The 18,067-nt window shown below is 42.6% G+C and overlaps 1 protein-coding gene across 3 annotated transcripts in view; it reads left to right on the top strand.

Annotated features, from left to right (window-relative positions):
* Kansl1 (KAT8 regulatory NSL complex subunit 1) overlaps positions 1-18,067 on the top strand; it is a 143,957-nt gene that overhangs the window by 9,928 nt on the left and 115,962 nt on the right. The window contains exon 1 of one of the 3 annotated variants that reach the window (XM_042674100.1): positions 12,952-13,039. The exons of the other annotated variants lie outside the window; for them this stretch is intronic. The gene's annotated coding sequence lies outside the window, so the exon portion shown is untranslated. Of the gene's footprint in view, positions 1-12,951; positions 13,040-18,067 lie in introns of those variants that run through there. 3 annotated transcript variants of the gene reach the window in all.

Here is an 18,067-nt window from a genome sequence, read left to right as displayed (position 1 = left end):
CTCTCTCTCTCTCTCTCTCTCTCTCTCTCACACACACACATACACACACACACACACACACACACACACACACACACACACATTTGTCAGTTGTGGGGCTTGAACTCTGCGCCCAGGCCCACAGTTCAGGCCCCTTGACTGACCAAAAAAAAAATACAGACATATATGTATGTTTCACATACATACATACAAACATACATACATAGACAAAACGAATGGAAAGAACTATATAACAACAACTTACATATATTTTTTGGAAAAAGAACCAGTTTGCGGACAATCCAGTGTCATGGTAACTAGAACAAGCTTTGTTGAGTCTTATCAGCCAATTGTTTTGTCTAAATGACTATCAAGGATTTTTTTTTTTTTTTTTGGGGGGGTCCGGTCATGGGGCCTGAACTCTGGGCCTGGGCGCTGTCCCTCAGCTCTTCAGCTCAAGGCTAGCGCTCTACCACTTGAGCCACAGCGCCACTTCCGGCTTTTTTCTTTTTGCTTATGTGGTGCTGAGGAATCAAACCCAGGGCCTCTGGCATGCAAGGCATGCGCTCTACCACTGAGCCACCTTCCCAGCCCCTATCAAGGATATTTTAAGGTGAGGCATTGTTCTGTTAACCCTAAAACTTAAAAAAAAAAAAAAAAGCCTCAGAAACTTAGAGCTTCACCTCGGAAATTATTTATTTCTCTATAGGACTCCAGAATGGATTTCTATGTAAATTTAATCACTCTGTTTCTTTAAATTTTTTTTTTTTTTTTTTTGGGTCCGGTTGTGGGGCCTGCACTCTGGGCCTGGGTGCTGTCCCTCAGCTCTTCAGCTCAAGGCTAGTGTTCTACTACTTGAGCTACAGCACCACTTCTGGCTTTTTTCTTATGTGGTGCTGAGGAATCGAACCCAAGGCCTTAGGCATGCAAGGCAAGTGCTCACTGAGCCAACTTCCCAGCCCATGTTTCTTTAAATTTTTAAATTTTTTTTTTTTTTTGGTCAGTCGTGGGGCTTGAACTCTGGGCTTGGGCGCTGTCCCTGTGCTCTTCAGCTCAAGGTGAGCGTTCTACCACTTGAACAACAGTGCCACTTCCAGTCTTCTAGTGGCTTATTGGAGATCAGAGTTTCACAGACTTTTCTGCCCCAGCTGGCTTTGAACCATTATCCTCAGATCTCAGCCTACTGAGTAGCTAGGATTACAGGCGTGAGCCACCAGTGCCCGGCTTTTTTAAGTTTTAAAAAAATTTTTTTTTTTTGGTGGGTCATGTAGCCTGAACTCTGGGCCTGAGCGCTGTCCCTCAGCTCTTCACCTCAAGGCTAGCACTCTACCACTTGTGCCACAGCGCCACACCCAGCTTTTTCTGCTTATGTGGTGCTGAGGAATTGAACCCAGGGCCTCATGCATACAAGGCAAGCACTCTACCATTGAGCCACCTTCCCAGCCCCTTTTAGGCTAGCACTCTACCACTTGAGCCAAAGCTCTACTTCTGTCTTTTTTGGTAGTTAATTGGAGATAAGAGCTGCCAGAGCTGGCTTCCAACCAAGATCCTCAGATCTCAGCCTTCTGAGTAGCGAGGATTACAGATGTAAGTCACTGGTGCCCAACTGGTGTCTTGTATATATATTTAAACTATCTCTTTGTAGATTTGCATTTTCCTGTGAAATTTTGTCTTGCCTCCATATGTCTTAATGCTCCTGTATTGATATCGTTTATAAGCTTTCACTACTTTTTCTCATTTGTGTTGTTTCTGTACTTTGAGAAAAGTTCTTTTTCTTCATCCTTTTACCATGAAGATGGTGCTACTTAGCAACCTAAATTTTTGGTGCAGCATCTGACTTATTTTTTAATTTTTGCCGGTTCTGGGGCTTGAACTCAGGGCTTAGGTGCTGTCCCTGAGCCTCTTTGGGCTCAGGGTAAGCACTGTACCACTTTAGACACACCACCACTTGCACTTTTTCTGAGTAGTTTATTGGAGATAAGAGTCTTCAAACCACAATCCTGAGATCTCAGCTTTCTGAGTAGCTGGGATTACAGGTGTGAGCCACCAGCACCCGGCCATGACTTTTTTGACCTTTTACTTTCAAGGAAAGCATTTTGAAGTCCATCTTTATGCTTTATATTGTACATTTAATTTTTAAATCAAATTTTAAGTTTATGTAACTAAAGGCTATATATTGGTGTGCATGGGTGTGTTTGTATACTTTTCAAAATTTGGATGGCCATATAATATTAATTTCAACTTGTTCCCCACTGATAAATGTGGTTTTAATCTATTAATACTGAGTCTAATTTTTTATTATAATTTACATCCAAATTCTATTATGCCTACTGTGTCTTAGTAGGCTCTCAAAGTTTGGAGGAAGAATTATTTAAAATTTATATTATTTCCCTCCCAAAGAAGTTTTGTATGGCTAAACACATGGATTGTTGAGCCCCACTTTATAATTACTATCCAATTTATTATTGCTGTTACTATACAAGTTTCTGAATCATCAAGATTTTGAGTTAAAAGAAATTTTACTTAAGCTAATTAAAATGCTGTCTGTTTCTTTCATTTAGTGACAGTTTTGGGGCTTGAACTCAGGGCCTGGGTGCTATTCCTGAGTTTTTTGTTCAAGGCTAGTACTCTACCACTGGTGCTACAGTTACACTTTTTAACTCTTAGTGGGAGATTTTTTTTTTTTTTTTTTTTTTCTGTCATGGGGCTTGAACTCTGGGCCTGGGTGCTGTCCCTCAGCTCTTCACCTGGCTTAAGTGGTTGAGCACTTAAGCCACAGGGCCACTTCCAGTTTTCTTGTTGTTGTTTATTGGAGATAAGAGTCTGATGGACTTTCCTGCTTGGGCTGGCTTTGAACTGGGATTATCAAATCTCAGCCTCCTGAGTAGCTAGGATTACAGGTGGGAGTCACTGGTTCTTGGCTAAAAATTTGACAGGCTTTCTTCTGCCCCCGGCTGGCTTAGAATTTTCAAGCCTCAAATCTCAGCTTCTTGTGTAGTTACAATTACCAGCTAAATTTTTTTTTTCTCTTTGATTAATTTTTCGAATAGGGACTTGTGATTTTTTTTCCCAGGTTGGCCTGGATTGCAGTCTCCTTATTTATATCTCCATTATAGATGGTTGATAGGTATGCCCTACCACACCCAGCTTTATTGGTTGAAAGGGAATCTTGCTAACTTTTTGACTAGGCTGTCTTGAACTTTGATCTTCCTGATCTCTGACATAATTTATAGGCATGAACCACCATATATAACCTTTTCTTTAAAAATCTTTTTTGTCAGCCATGGGGCTTGAACTCTGGGTTTGGGCGCTGGCCCTCAGCTCTTCAGCTCAAGGCGAGTATTCTACCACTTGAGCCACAGTACCACTTCCGGTTTTCTGGGAGCTAAGAGTCTCATGGACTTTCCTCCCTGGGCTGGGTTTGAACTGTGATCTTCAGATCTCAACTTTCTGAGTAGCTAGGATTACAGGCGTGAGCCAATGGTGCCTACTTTATGTTTAATTTTTTTTTTTTGGTTGGTATTGGGGTATTTGGTTGGTACTCCTAGTCCTTCTGTTTAATTTTTTGAGGAACCACTAAACTACACAAAGTGTGGGCTGGGAAGGTGGCTCAGTGGTAGAGCGCTTGCCTTGCATGCTTGAGGCCCTGAGTTCGATTCCTCAGCACCACATAAGCAAAAAGAAAAAAGCTGGAAGTGGCGTTGTAGTTCAAGTGGTAGAGTTCTAGCCTTGAGCTGAAGAGCTGAGGGACAGCGCCCAGGCCCAGAGTTCAGGCCCATGACTGGACCCGCCCCCCCCCCCAAAAAAAAAAAAAAACTACACAAAATAACTGGATCATATGTATGTGTGCCATTTTGTTTGAAGGTTCTAGTGTCTCCACATCCTTACCAACACTTGTAATTGCCATGGATTTGTTTATTTATTTAGTTATGGGGCTTGCTATGTATTCCAGATTACCTTAAACTGGTAGTCTTCCTGCTTTATCTTCCAGAGTGTTAGTATTATTATCATGCACCACCATGCTCATCATATTTTATTGTTTTTGGTAAAACTAGTGTTTGAACTCAAGATTAATCTGTTCAGCTTGCTTGGCATTCTGTCACTTGAGTCATGCTTCCAAACCTAGATTTTGCCTGTTATCTTGAAGGTCAGGATCCCGTGACCTTTTTTTTTGTGCTGGCTTTGAACCTTAGTCCTCTAGATCTCAGCCTCTCAAGTAGATAGGATTACAGGTATGAGCCCCTGGCTTATATGGAATCTGCCTCATGTTTTTTTATTTATCTTATCCTAGTGTGCAGGGTAATATTTTGTGGTTTTGTCTCTCTCTTTCTTTTCCTTGATTGAAGTCAGGTTTTCATGCTTTCTAGGCAAGTGCTCTACTGCTGAGCGACATGTACAATAATCGTTGTTTAGAATTGAATTTTCCTGATAACTAATAATGATGAGATCTTTTCATGTGTTTATTGGCCACTGTATATTTCCCTTGGAGATACATTTTCATATTCTTTGCTTGTTTTAAAATTGGATTTCTCTGTTGCTAAGAGTTATTTATATATTCTGGATGAAAATCCATTGCCAGATAAGATTTACAAATATCTTCTCTCATTCCATTGGTTGTAATTTCAGTATCTTGATGGTGTCCTTTACTGTACAAAAACTCAATGTTGATGAAATTCAGTTTACCTATTTTCATTTGTTTCTCATGTTTTGGTGCTGTACTTTAAAAAGGCAATGAAGGAATTTTATTGTTTTAGTTCTTATAGTTAGGTCTTGAGCCACAGTTCCATTTCTGGCTTTTCTGGGAGTTAATTTGAGATGTGTCTTAAGGGCTTTCCTACCTGGGCTAGCTTTGAACTGAGATCGTCAGATCTCAGGCTTCTGAGTATTAGGATTACAGGCATGAGCCACCAGGGCCCAGCTAGTCCCTGGTTTTATGGTCTATTTTAAAGTTACTAACAACTTTTTTTTTTTTTTTGTGAAAATACTGTACAGAGGGGTTACAATTACATGAGCAAGATAATGAGTACATTTCTTATCGAGCATTGTAGCCTCCTCCTTTGTTTCCCTTTCCCATCCCTTCCCATCCTCCCCCCTAACAACTCTTTGTATGTAATATGAAATAGGGGACCACAACCTGATTTTATAGCATGGAAATATTCCGTTGTCAGAGCATGCATTTTTTCCCCCCCATTATTGGGGATTGAACTCTGAGCCTTATGCTTTCTAGACAAGGGCTTTACCATTTGAACCATGTCCCCCAGTTTCAAGCATAAAGATTTGTTGTTTTTGCTGGTACTAACTAGAGTTTGAATTCAGGGCCTTATGCTTCCTTGGTTGTTCTACCATGTGAGCCACACAACTAGCCTAGCTTTTTTCTTTTTGTTGGTAGTAGGGCTTGAACTCTGGGCCTGGGCGCTGTCCCTCAGCTCTTCAGCTCAAGGCGAGCACTCTACCACTTGAGTCACAGCACCACTTCTGGTTTTCTGGTGGTTAATTGGAGATAAGAGTCTCACAGACTTTCCTGCCCAGGAACTGAAATCCTCAGATCAGCCTCCTGAGTAGCTAGAATTACAGGGGTGACCACTGGCACCCAGCTTCTTCTTCTTCTTCTTTTTTTTTTTCTTTTTGCCAGTCCTGGGGCTTGAATTCAGGGCTTGGGCTTCTTTTGCTCAAGGCTAACACTCTTACACTTGAGCCACAGCACCACTTCAGGCTTTTTCTGTTTATGTGGTACTAAGGAATTGAACCGGGGGCTTCATGCATAGTAGGCAAACACTGTACCACTAAACCACATTCCCAGCCCTAACCTAGCGTTTTCTTTTTGCTGGCTCTGGGGTTTGAACTCAGGGCCTAGGCACTGTCGCTGAGCTTTTTTGTTCACAGCTGGTACTCTACCACTTGAGCCATAACTTCACTTGGGATAAATTACATTAGCAAAAGTATATGTAATCATTTTTATAAGTGCCTACATTAATTTCATTTTTTGAGACTTAAAAGATATTGGTATATATAGTTTTATTGTGCTGTTTTTGTTTTTGGTATTAGTGTAATAATGGACTTATTGAACGAATTGAGATTGCCCTTAGCTTAATATGCAGAACTAAATACAATTGGATTAGGTCACAATTTTTTTCTTTTTTCTAGACGTTTGCTTACCTTGAAACATTGAAGGTAGAGGTTACAAGTTAAGCTCTTTTAGGTCCCTATCACCTACTTTGTTCCTATAACTGCTTTTCTTAGTTTCATTGGGAGTACTTGCTCTGTTACTTCATTTTAGTCATACCTTAATTAGTAGCTAATTTTAACTTCCTGAGATTTTTTTTTTTGGGGGGGTCCAGTTGTGGGGCCTGAACTCTGGGCCTGGGCGCTGTCCCTCAGCTCTTCAGCTTAAGGCTAGCACTCTACCACTTGAGCCACAGCGCCACTTCCGGCTTTTTTCTTTTTGCTTATGTGGTGCTGAGGAATCGAACCCAGGGTTTCAGGCATGCAAGGCAAGCACTCTACCACTGAGCCACCTTCCCAGCCCCCCTGAGATGGTTTTAGGCAAGCTTCAGGAAAGGGACCAAAAGAACAGAATCAGAAACAAAGGCCAAAATTTTGTGAATTGATGTACTCTCAGTTCTTAGCTTTGAATTTCTATCCATTTAAAATGTCAATTGAGCAGAGTGCCAGTGGCTCATGCCTATAATTCTGCCTACTCAGGAGGCTGAGATCTGAGCATCACAGTTCGAAGCCAGCCTGGCAGAAAAGTCTCTGGGAGACTTTATCTCCAATTAACCACTCAAATACTGGAAGTGAAGCTGTGGTTCAAAATGGTAGAGCATTAGCCTGGAGCAAAAGAGCTCAAGGACAGCGCCCAGACTCTGAGTTCAGGCCCTACAACCTACAAGAATCCTAGCTAGTTACTAAGGAGGCTGATCTAAGATGATCATGGTTTGAAGACAGTCTGGGTAGAAAAGTCCATGAAATTCTTATCTCTAATTAACCAACAAAAAGCCTGATGTAGAGATATGGCTTAAGTGGTAAAATGCGAAGCTGGGAATAAAAAAGCCAAGAGGTCAAGGCCCTGAATTATTTGAATATTCTTTTTTTTTTTTCTTTTTTCTAAAAGCTTTCCTTCTCTCTTCCTGTCTCTGTCTCTCTCTCCACAGGATATGGCTAATTGGCCCAGGCTGGAACTCTCTTTCCACCTTAGCCTTAGTCTCTGGATGCCTGGCTTTCCTCCTCTTATTCCTATACCGCAAAAGATTGCCATTTTATTATTTTACTCTGCTAGTTGAAATTAATTCATTCAAAAAAAATCTACCTAAATAATGTGATTTTTTAATTTGTTTAATTTAGTTCCTGAAGGATTTTATTAAAATATTTAGCTGGGTGCCAGAGGCTTATGCTTATTATCCTGGCTATTCAAGAGGCTGAAATCTGGTTACAGTTTCAGGATCATGGTTTCCTCCTAGCCTAGAAAGAAATTTTTGATAGAGTCCATCTCCAATTTTGTTCAATTGGCACATTTTGTTAAATAAAGATTAGTGTTTAGCTGAGTGCTGGTGGCTTATACCTAAAAATCCTAACTGAGAGGAGGCTGAGATCTAAGGATCACAGTTCAAAGCCAGCCGGGACAGGATGTCTGTGAGACTGTTATCTTCAATTAAGCATCAAAAAAGCGTATGTGGAGCTGTAGCTTAAGTGGTAGATCTTTGAGCATAGAAGCTCAGGAACAGCACCCAGGCCCTGAGTTTAAGCTCCAGTATCAACCCCTCAAAAAAATGTCTAAATGTGATTATGGAAATTAATTTAGAATATGGTTGAAAATGCTGTTAGATTTTATAATTTCTGTACATTTAATTAAAAATAACAGATTTCTGTTGAGAAAATTATATATGATTTTCTTAGTAAATGAATGACAGAGATAAGACAGGGACTTTATTTAGCATTTCCTGGGTTACAGTTACATTCTTGATAACTTATGGTGTCTACTTATGGTGTCTTTGCTAATACTGTATCTATGATAATATATATGTTAGATGTTTTTATGTGGAGGTTTCACCATCCATGCGTTTGCTTTGCACAAAGTGGTTTGTGTGTATCTAAGTGATCTAAAACTATGGTCTTCTAATTTTTCTCTCTTAAGTACTCCTTACTGTGGGCCTATTTGGAGTAGCTTGTCACAGTAGCAAATGTCCATAAAAATGTCATGAAAAAACTGAGAATTTTGTATATTAGTGTTTGACAAAAGTATGTCTAATTTTACTACAATATTTGATTAAATTGGCACTTCACATTTCCCTGTTTATTCAGTGGCATCAGATACTTCCTTTGCTATCAATGCATATTTTGTTGCATATATAAAAATTCAAGAGTTAGTGGGTTAAAGGGACTATCCCTTCCTCAAGAATGGTGTGCCATCTTCCAAAATCCCTAGTCTACTATGCCAATAGAGCAAAGATTTTATGCGTTTCATCAAAATTTTGGAATTACCAACCAACTGGTTAAAAAAAAATGTTTTGCTTTTTGTACTCTGACCAGCTTTTATTAGCCTCTCTACAGCTGACTGCGGAAAGCTGCCTTGAAGTTTTTCTGCATACTTCATGTTTCTTTCATTTGGCAAAGAAGCCAAATAGTCCTTAGTAAATTTCAGGTAAATTCTGACATTTAATTTGATAAATACTGTGGTAGTATTTATGCTTGGGTGTAAGGTGACATTGATTACATCATTTGCGAAATCATTATTGTAATGCATTCCTGTTACATTTTATAAATTTTTTTTTGTTTTGTTTTGTCTGAGATTGGAATTTGCCATCTGATACTTACCCTTGCTCATTGCCTGGCCTTCTACCACCTGAGCCACACCTCCAATCCTAACAGACCCTTTTTTTTTTTTTCAAATTTTTTATTGTGATTAAGTGGTTACATAATTTCCCAAATTTCACAGTATTGTGGGATAGTGATGCTCAGTTAAAGTCACAAGCACATTCTAACTTTCCTGGAGCAAATTGTCTATCACGGTCTATAACATTTATAAGTTCTATGAGCTTTGTGATACAGTTATTTCTTCCACATTGCTTGGTATGTACATTTCTTTTGTTTTGGATAGCATCAGCTGTTCCCTCTTTCCCACTTCTAACGGACGTTTTTGACTTAAGAACATACTTTTAAGAATTTTAAGTATGCTAAACTGTGTGTGTGTGTGTGTGTGTGTGTGTGTGTGTGTTGTGGTGTTGAACTCAGGTCTTGAACTTTGAGCTCTTCAGCTTGAAGCCAGCGTTATATTACTTGAGCCACAATGCCACTTCCGGTTTTCTGGTGGTTTAATGGAGAGTCTCACAGCTTTTCCTGCCCATGCTGGCCTTGAACTGCAATCCTCAGTTCTCAGCCTCCCGAGTAGCTAGAATTATAGGTGTGAGCCACTGGCACTGAGCTTCTAAACTCTTAACATTCAAATCTTTAGAAAAAATTAAGATCTACCTAAATAAACAATTTATTTTTAAAAATTTAATGTAGTTCCTGAAGAATTTTATTAAAATATTTAGCTGGGGGCTGGGAAGATGGCTCAGTGGTAGAGTGCTTGCCTTGCATGAATGGGGCCCTGGGTTTGATTCCTCAGCACCACATAAGCAGAAAAAGCTGGAAGGGGCGGTGTGCCCCAAGCGCTAGCCTTGAGCTGAAGAGCTGAAGGACAGTCCCCAGGCCCAGAGTTCAGGCCCCACCACCACCAACAAAAAAAAGAATTTTGATTTGTCCGCCTGGGCTGGCTTCAAATTTGGATTCTCACATCTCAGTCTCCTGAAAAGCTAGGATTACATTATAGGTGTAAGTATTATAGGTGTGAGCTCTGAGAGAAATTTTAAGAAAAGCTATTTCTCTTACGACTTTATGTCTTTAGAGAATGTACTTATTTATAAACTCAGTGTCTAATCAGAAAGACATCTGGTTTTAGTTAATGTAAAACACCGGTTGACTGATTTAAATAACAAACAACTGAACTTTTGTCTTAGAGAATGAGAGAATGAGAAAAGTGGAGTTTAATCTTCTCTCAAGTACCTGACTTTAAAATGAGCATTTTCTACCTTCTAATTCACTAGAAAATATATTTTTGAACTATAGTTATTTGGAGAACTATTTAATTTCTTTTTCTTTCTTTGACAGTACTGGGGTTTGAACTCAGGAGAGGGCCTTGTGCTTGCTGTACAGGTATTCTACCACTTGAGCTACCTTCAGTCTTTTAGGACTTAGATAAATCTGATAGTTGATTGGAGAAGTAGTGATAATTTTGTGATGGATTTTTTTTTGGCAGTCATGGGGCCTGAACTCTGGGCCTGAGCACTGTCCCTCAGCTCTTCAGCTCAAGGCTAGCGCCCTACCACTTGAGCCAAAGCGCCACTTCCAGCTTTTTCTGCTTATGTGGTGCTGAGGAATCGAACCCAGGGCCTCATGAATGCAAGGCAAGCACTCTACCATTGAGACACCTTCCCAGCCCCCATGTGATGGATGTTTTTGAACATAATACTTAAGTGTACATTACAAAAGGCTTTGCCTTATTTTTCTTTGCTAGTTTAGATTTCAGAATGTTCAACTATGACTCTGGCTTGCCATCTATTGGTCCTTGATTTGTGTTAACATCTTCCTTTGCCTGTGTTTTGTAGATTTACTATTTATGTGGAGATGTGTGTATATACCTAAAAATTAACTAGATATTATTCCTTAGGCTTATAAGTTAAAAAGCCAAAACTGTGCATATTTTAGGATGAATACCTAAGCATGTATACATACATAGTTATCTTCATGTAATTTGACCTTGTGACTCTAAGCTGCCTATTTTTGATGACTGTGCATAGTGTGACTTTCTAGAGTACAAATGGAAACAGGGAAATATAGGTGTAGATGCTGTAGGAACTAGTGAATTACTTTTTGGGCAACTAAAATAGTTCTACTAACTACAGTTTTTTTTTGGGGGGGGGTCCAGTTGTGGGGCCTGAACTCTGGGTCTGGGCGCTGTCCCTCAGCTCTTCAGTCCCTTGAGCCACAGCGCCACTTCCAGCTTTTTGCTTATGTGGTGCTGAGGAATCGAACCCAGGGCAAGCATGCAAGGCAAGCAAGCGCTCTACCACTGAGCCACCTTCCCAGCCCAGGTTTTTTTTTTTTTAATTAGAGCAGAAATGGACACATAACAACACCGGATATTGCTTCTGGTAAACCACAAACTAGTATTGAACATTTTGTGTCTTTCTGGTAGTACAGCATAATACATTTCTTATGAATTTGATGATTTGTTTGTATGTTTTTCTTGTTACTGTTAATTGGAGATAAGAGTCTCGCGGAGTTTCCTGCCTGGGCTGGCTTTGAACATCAATCCTTTGATCACAGCCTCCTGATTAGCTAGGATTACAGTCGTGAACTACCGACACCGGCTTGCTGAGTTTCTTAAGTCTAGAAAAAGTTCCGTTGTAATAAGATTTATTTTGGGGAAGGAATAAAATCTCATGCCCACAAACTGGTCATGAGAAATAAGATGCCACTAATTCAGGGCAAGTGGGAAGTTTCCTTTTTGTTTTGAGATGAGTTTTTCTGTGGAATTCTCGGTTAAACTTTTAGTGTAGCAGTGTACTTTAATTTGATGGCAGCCTGAAGCGTAAGTGATCATTGGGTAATGCCTTTTGCCTGTTTTGGCGGATCTGCCAAGCCACGATACCCAAAACAAGACGCGTGCTTCTGAAAGAAAACTACAGTTCCCAGCGGGCCCAGCGCGGGTGGGCCAACCCTTCCCCTCCGGTTCCCGGCTGCCCCTGCCCGGGCTGGCCCGGCGCGGCCCTGACTCACGCCTGCGCAATGGTGTCTTTTTAATTTTTTTTTTTTTGGGTCTGGCGGCTGCGGAGCTGGGGCTAGTGCCCAGCCGCGCTGCAGTGTACATTGGTAGTCTGTAGGACAAAGGGCGGGTGGCAGAAACTGCTTCACTGGCCAGGTAGCGTCCTGGCGGTCTCAGCGCACGGCTGGCCCTGCGATAGTGTGGTGGCCGCGGCCCTAGCCTCCTCACTACTACACAGTGCACACATTACCTCGCTCACGTCCTCTCGCTCCACCGCGCCGCGCGGCCCCGCCAGCCCTAGCGCGGAGGGAATGTGACGGCGTCAGCGCCTCAGGTTAGCCTCACCTCGGCCAGAGCGAGGACCCCACTCGGTCCTCTGCAGTGTTGCGTGCCCTGGTCGCAGGTCCAAGGCAGCGGGGCCGGGCGCAGTGGCCTCCGCAGAAAGAGGCGCAGAGACAGCGGCTGCGGCGAGGAGCCATGACTGAGGCGGCGGCGGCCGCGCCTCCTGACGGCCCGCGGGGGCGGCGCGGCGGGCGCCCCCTGGCGGCGCGCCGGGGCGGAGCGGCCCTTCGCCGCCGCAGCCGCAGCCGGCGGAGGCGCTGCTGTCCCTCCTCCCCGTGTCCCCGGCGCTCGCCCGCTCGCTCGCTCGCTCCATTCTCCCTCCGCTTCAGATTAAAGGGGGGGAGGGAAAAGGAGCTCGGCCGCCATTTTCCCAGTGCCGCCGCCACCGCCGCCACCGCTCGCCGAACCGGCGGGAGAACCGAGCGCCGTAGCGAAGCCGATTCGTCTGGCCGCGGCGGCGCGGGGGGCGGCCGGAGCGCGCTCCCCTGCCGGGAAGAGGCCCCCGGGGGTGGCGGCCGGGGTGCAGGCTCGGGCTGCAGACGGTGGCGCTTGTTTGTGCGGGGCGGGGGGGCGGCTTCACCCTCTGCCCCCGCCCGCCCGGCCGGGCTGCGGGGCCCGGCCGTCCCCAGGCCCAGCCGGAGCGGAGCGAGGTTGGCGAAAGGGTCGGAAAGAGGAGGAAAAGCGGCCGCTCCCCGCCGCCGCCTTCCCCTCCCCCTCCGCCTCGCCCCCCCCCCCCCCGCCCGGAAAGTCAGGGCGGCTCCGGGCGCCGGGGGGGAGGAGAGCGGCGGGCTGCGCCGGAGCCGCCGCCGCGCGCCCCCGCCCGCCGGCCCGCGGCGACCAGGCCGGGGGGCTGTTTGCAAACTGCGCCCATTTTGTGGGGCCGAATCCGCCCGGGCTACGCTCCTCCATCACGTGGTAGGTGCTGCTGCTGCTCGCAGGCTCCTCTCCTCCACCTCCTCCTCCTCCTCCTCCCGCTGCCCTTTCTCCTTCTCCTCGCTCTCCCCGTGGCTCCCATTTCTCCCTCTCTTTGTTAGTTGTAACTGGAAAGGCAGGGCAGGGGAGGAAAAATCCCCGGAACTTTAAATGGCCTCTCCGGGCTTCCCCGCTGCGGGTCCGGGCGGGGAGTCGCCCCAAGGGCGGGGGTGTGCGGGGGCCCTTCCCCACCAGCTGCCGCCTCGTTCGCTAGGCTTTCCTTTGGCGTTCTATTTAAAAAGGCGACCTGGAGAACATGGTTTGTTCTCGTAAAAAAGAAAAAGCCTAAAACAAACTCTGGCTCTCGCCTTGAACTTCTCTGGACTGCAGAAGGCCTTTTCTTTGCTCAAACACACATATCTTGCCTGTTTCACGGTTCGTACAACTCTGATTATTTCATTTATTTATTTGTTGCCTGTAAATCGAGGTCACTTATGTTTGCAGATTTAGTCTCCATCAGACAGACGTGGGTTTTTTTCCTAACTAAAGAGGAAGAGGCATTTATTTGCTTTTAAGTGAGTTGGAATTTTGCTACCATTTGGGGGGCCTGTTTTCCGGCGGACGGTCTTTTGATTCTCTGCAAATAGTTTAATTGTTCTCTATATTATAAACAACCCTACTCCCATGTTTTACTTTAAAATTCTCTTGTTTTCCGATGTTAGAATCTCACTGAATTTTTAAGGGAACACGTTACTTAACTATTGCTTATTGATTGCCTTAGGGGAGAAGGGGTGACATGATGGCGCCACTTTAAATTGCTCTTTCCTCCTCCTGTTTTCCTCCTTTATCCTGGAGGTCACTGAAGCATTTTCCGTGACCTATTAATAAAACTGACTTGTGGGTGTTAGCTGTACAACTCCTAGGGGCTAGAGTTTGGTACCTCAAGGGTGGAGAGACCCGAATCCCGTGGTCCCCAAAGTTCCGAGAAATCTGGTTAGTCTTCCAACCTCGCCTCCTTCACCTCCATTCACAATCCCGGTGTTGCCATCTCCTTTGTCACGTGGCTAGCAATCATTGTGGGGTTTTTTTGTTTGTTTGTTTGTCTTGGGGGTGTATGTTTATATTTTAAATTGTAGCTTTGTGGAGCCTTCCCCCTCAACGGTGTAGAGATCAGAATGTTTCAGTTTTTTTCTAGTCATATAGTCGGAGAACGTTTTAAAATAAACGATGAAATTACATAATCTTCTGCCTTGCATAATCATGATATAGTTATAGATTGTTACTAAGTTTGTGTCAAAAGTACTTTCAAGTAAGGAAAGTAGTACATCATAATATGTTTTCTAGTTCTAAGAAAAAATGGTCTGCAATTTTTGTATTTTCCCTGCCTTTTTCCGGTCACTTAAAGTACCACTATTTACAAAGGCATAAGTGGGTGTGTTTTCCCTCCCCCTCTTCTATAGGCTGTACTTGGTTCCTTTTCTTACATACTAGTTTACCAATTTAGAAAATTTCAATTGTCCTCAGGCGTTGTCAGTTAAAACATTTTTCCTTTTCTTCTAACAACAGTGGATACTTTTGGATGATGTGTTGCCTAACTAAGGATATTTCATTAATATTTCTGTTGCTTTTCTTTTTTGATACAGAGAAATTTTGCTTTCATTCTGTAGCTTTAGAAGAATGTTATTCTGTTATCTGTTTTTCCATCTTGTCAGTTTTCTCCATAATTGGGTGAATTCCTGTTACAAAATACAAAGTACATTTCTCCCATTCTACAAAGAGTACTAGATCTTTTAACAAATATGAAATGTAGTGGTTATTGAGTATGCATTGATCTGTTTCTCTTAACACTATGTTTTCATGGTTTGGGCCATTTTCCTTGCTAACAGTTACATCATGTCATGTGATATGTGCGGTGTGATGTGTAGTTCTAAAAATAAGACAAGGTAAAAATGCTCATCCCTTGGGAATTTTTAAAAAAGTAATGTAAATGTGAGAAAACTCAGTCATGTAATGTGTCGTGTAATTGTGAATTTAATGTCCACCAGGTTTATCCAAGAAAGTATACATTCCTTTAACCTTTAGCATACTTGATGTATTTGATGGTATTTGCATGATTTGAGGTGATTGACTTTATTTCTCAAGTGTGAACTAGTTGGAAGGAAACATTAGACATTACAAAAGTTCTTAATGTCTACACTGGGTATAGCATGGTTGTTTTTATTAACTTCCTGACTTAAGGATATATGAATCAAGTATTTGTGATTTATGGCAGTAAGAGTGGTCAGTTAATTATTGTTTGAATTTTTGTGATAGGGTGGAATTTTTGGTATTTTTACCTATAGAGAGATATTGAAATAACTGAGATGTGTTGCTGTGTCTTTCCTGAAAGCCTTAAAGAATACTTAGTATTTGACTTTTGTGTTTTACCCCATTGCCTGATTTTTTTGTTTGTTTGTTTCTTTTTTTTTGTCTGTCTTGGGGCCTGAACTCTGGGCCTGGGCACTGTTCCTCAGCTCAAGGCAAGCACTCTACTGCTTGAGCCACTGCGCCACTTCCGGTTTTCTAGTGGTTTATTGGAAATAAGAGTCTCATGGACTTTCCTGTCCGGGCTGGCTTTGAACCGTGATCCTCAGATCTCAGCCTCCTGAGTAGCTAGGATTACAGGCGTGAGCCACCGGTGCCCGGCTTGATTTTCTTGTTTCTTGCCTATACATGTTATTCCTATGGTTAACCTGCAAAGCACTCTGGTAGGTGTCTTATCATTTTTCTGCTTAGGAAAATTCTGGAAGTTAGAAAATGAGTAAGCTGGGCTGGGAAGGTGGCTTAATGGTGGTAGAATGCTTGCCTCTCAGGCATGAGGCCCTTGGTTCAGTTCCTCAGCACCACATAAACAGAAAAAGCAGGAAGTGGCGCTGTGGCTCAAGTGGTATAGCGTTAGCTTTGAGATGAAGAGCTGAGGGACAGCTCCCAGGCCCAGAGTTCAAGCCCCACGACTGACAAAAAAAAAAAGAAAAGAAAATGAGTGAGCTTTAGTTAATTGTGAACTTTCATCAAGGTGAGAAGAAAAGAAAATGATAGTCTTATTTTCTTTTCCAGGAGGCTTTCATTTTTAGTAAAGATACACTGTAACCAATGTCTCTAGCTTCTGGATTTTATTAGTTTTGGCCTCAGATTTTAACAGTATTTTAAAGTGAACAATATGATTTGTAAACATACAACTTTTGGGCTTGGTGGTGCTTGTTCTCAAAAGTATTTTAGTATTTAGTTAGGTTCCTTGTGAGTAAAATTTAGTTTACCTTGTTATGTTTGAAAGCAATTTTATTTGAAAGCAATTTTTTTTGGGGGGGGGGGGGGTCCTGGGACTTGAAGTCTGGGCCTGGGTGCTGTCACTGAGCTGCTTTTTGCCCAAAGCTAGCACTCTACCACTTTGAGTTACAGCCCCAAACTAGTGGTTAATTGGAGACAAAAGTCTTACAGGCTTTCTGATCCTCAGATCTCAGCTTCCTGAGTAGCTAGGATTACAAGCATGAGCCACCAAAACTGCAGTGTAATCCGTATTGTATTATAGAGATAATCATACAAGACGTTAGGTTTAAACAGTAATGTGTATTACTACTTATTCTTTTTGTTTAGTCACCCTTTTTGGTTGAGAGTTAATAGGCTGGTTTTCTTGTGGTAAGACCTTTAAAACATAAAAACTAAGTGATTTTGTTTCTGGAGAAATGTATATAGGTTTTGATTTATGAATATTACCCCCCCACACACACACACACACATCTCCATTCCTTTATGTCTAGAAGGGAATGAATAGTGTAGACTCCTAAATGTTGGTTCTGATAGTTTCCTATGACCCTCAATTTTCCCCTCATTATGCAAGAAATACTCTTGCACACTTCTTTGCTCTTCTGGTAGCTTTTAAGTGTTATATAGTATAATACTTTTCTTTTTTTTTTTTTTTTTTTTTTTTGGTCCGGTCGTGGGGCCTGAACTCTGGGCCTGAGCGCTGTCCCTCAGCTCTTCAGCTCAAGGCTAGTGCTCTACCACTTGAGCCACAGCACCACTTCCGGCTTTTTTCTTTTTGCTTATGTGGTGCTGAGGAATCGAACCCAGGGCCTTAGGCACGCAAGGCAAGCGCTCTACCACTGAGCCAACTTCCCAGCCCCAGTATAATACTTTTCTACTTTTTTTTTTTCCCCTTGGTAGTTCACCTGAGTGATCTGCATGTTTTAGGGAATGGGAAGGGTAGAGTCCTGCTATGTGTTACAATTAGTGCACTCTGTCAGGAATATTTTTGTATAACTTTTAGTATGTCGAGAGGCTGATATGTAATTTAAATACATCTTCAGAAGCAACATGAAGACTGTTCAGTCTCTAAAATAGATTTTTAAAAATAAAAGCTTATGTCTTATGTAGAACATAGTCCGAGTCTTGTTTGCAGTGAGACAATATGCAGACCAGGTGTTTGGGACCATTTTATTTGAGACATCTGCATTCTACTTCATAAAGTGAGCAAGCAAAGGGCCCTGATGTAAATACACTTTCTGAGACCTAGAGCAGTATAACCAGTCAAGGTAGAAACTTAGTTAAAAATGGAGAAAGGGAAGCTAGGCCAGTGGTTCACACCTGTATTCCTAGCTACTGAGGAGGCTGAGGTCTGAGAACAATTAATTGTTCAAGACCAGCTCAGGCATTAAAGTGTAAGATGCTGAAAATGGAGGTGTACTTAGGGTAGAGCATGCAGGCTTGAGTTGAAGCCCCAGTACTGTGCATGCATGCTATGTCCACATATGAGAGAGGTGCGTGGGGAGTGTGTGTGTATATGTGAGAGAAAGAGAGAGGAAGAGGGACATGGAGGGAGGAGGGATAGGTAAAGGAAGGCACTTTTATTTACATCAATAATGAGATGTACTCTGGGGTTCCTGTGTTAAGTCATTTGCCTATCTTTTAGGATATAGAGTAATAATATATAAAAGAGATTAAGCAAAAAGATGCAGGTTTACCCAAACGTTTTTAGACTTCCAAAGGACTGCA

Source organism: Dipodomys spectabilis, unplaced genomic scaffold (genome assembly GCF_019054845.1).
Source record: "Dipodomys spectabilis isolate Male_0828 unplaced genomic scaffold, ASM1905484v1 ptg000018l, whole genome shotgun sequence".
Taxonomy (NCBI): Eukaryota; Metazoa; Chordata; class Mammalia; order Rodentia; family Heteromyidae; genus Dipodomys; species Dipodomys spectabilis.
Note: the sequence above shows the minus strand (reverse complement) of the source record. Positions and strands in the feature narration are given on the sequence as shown.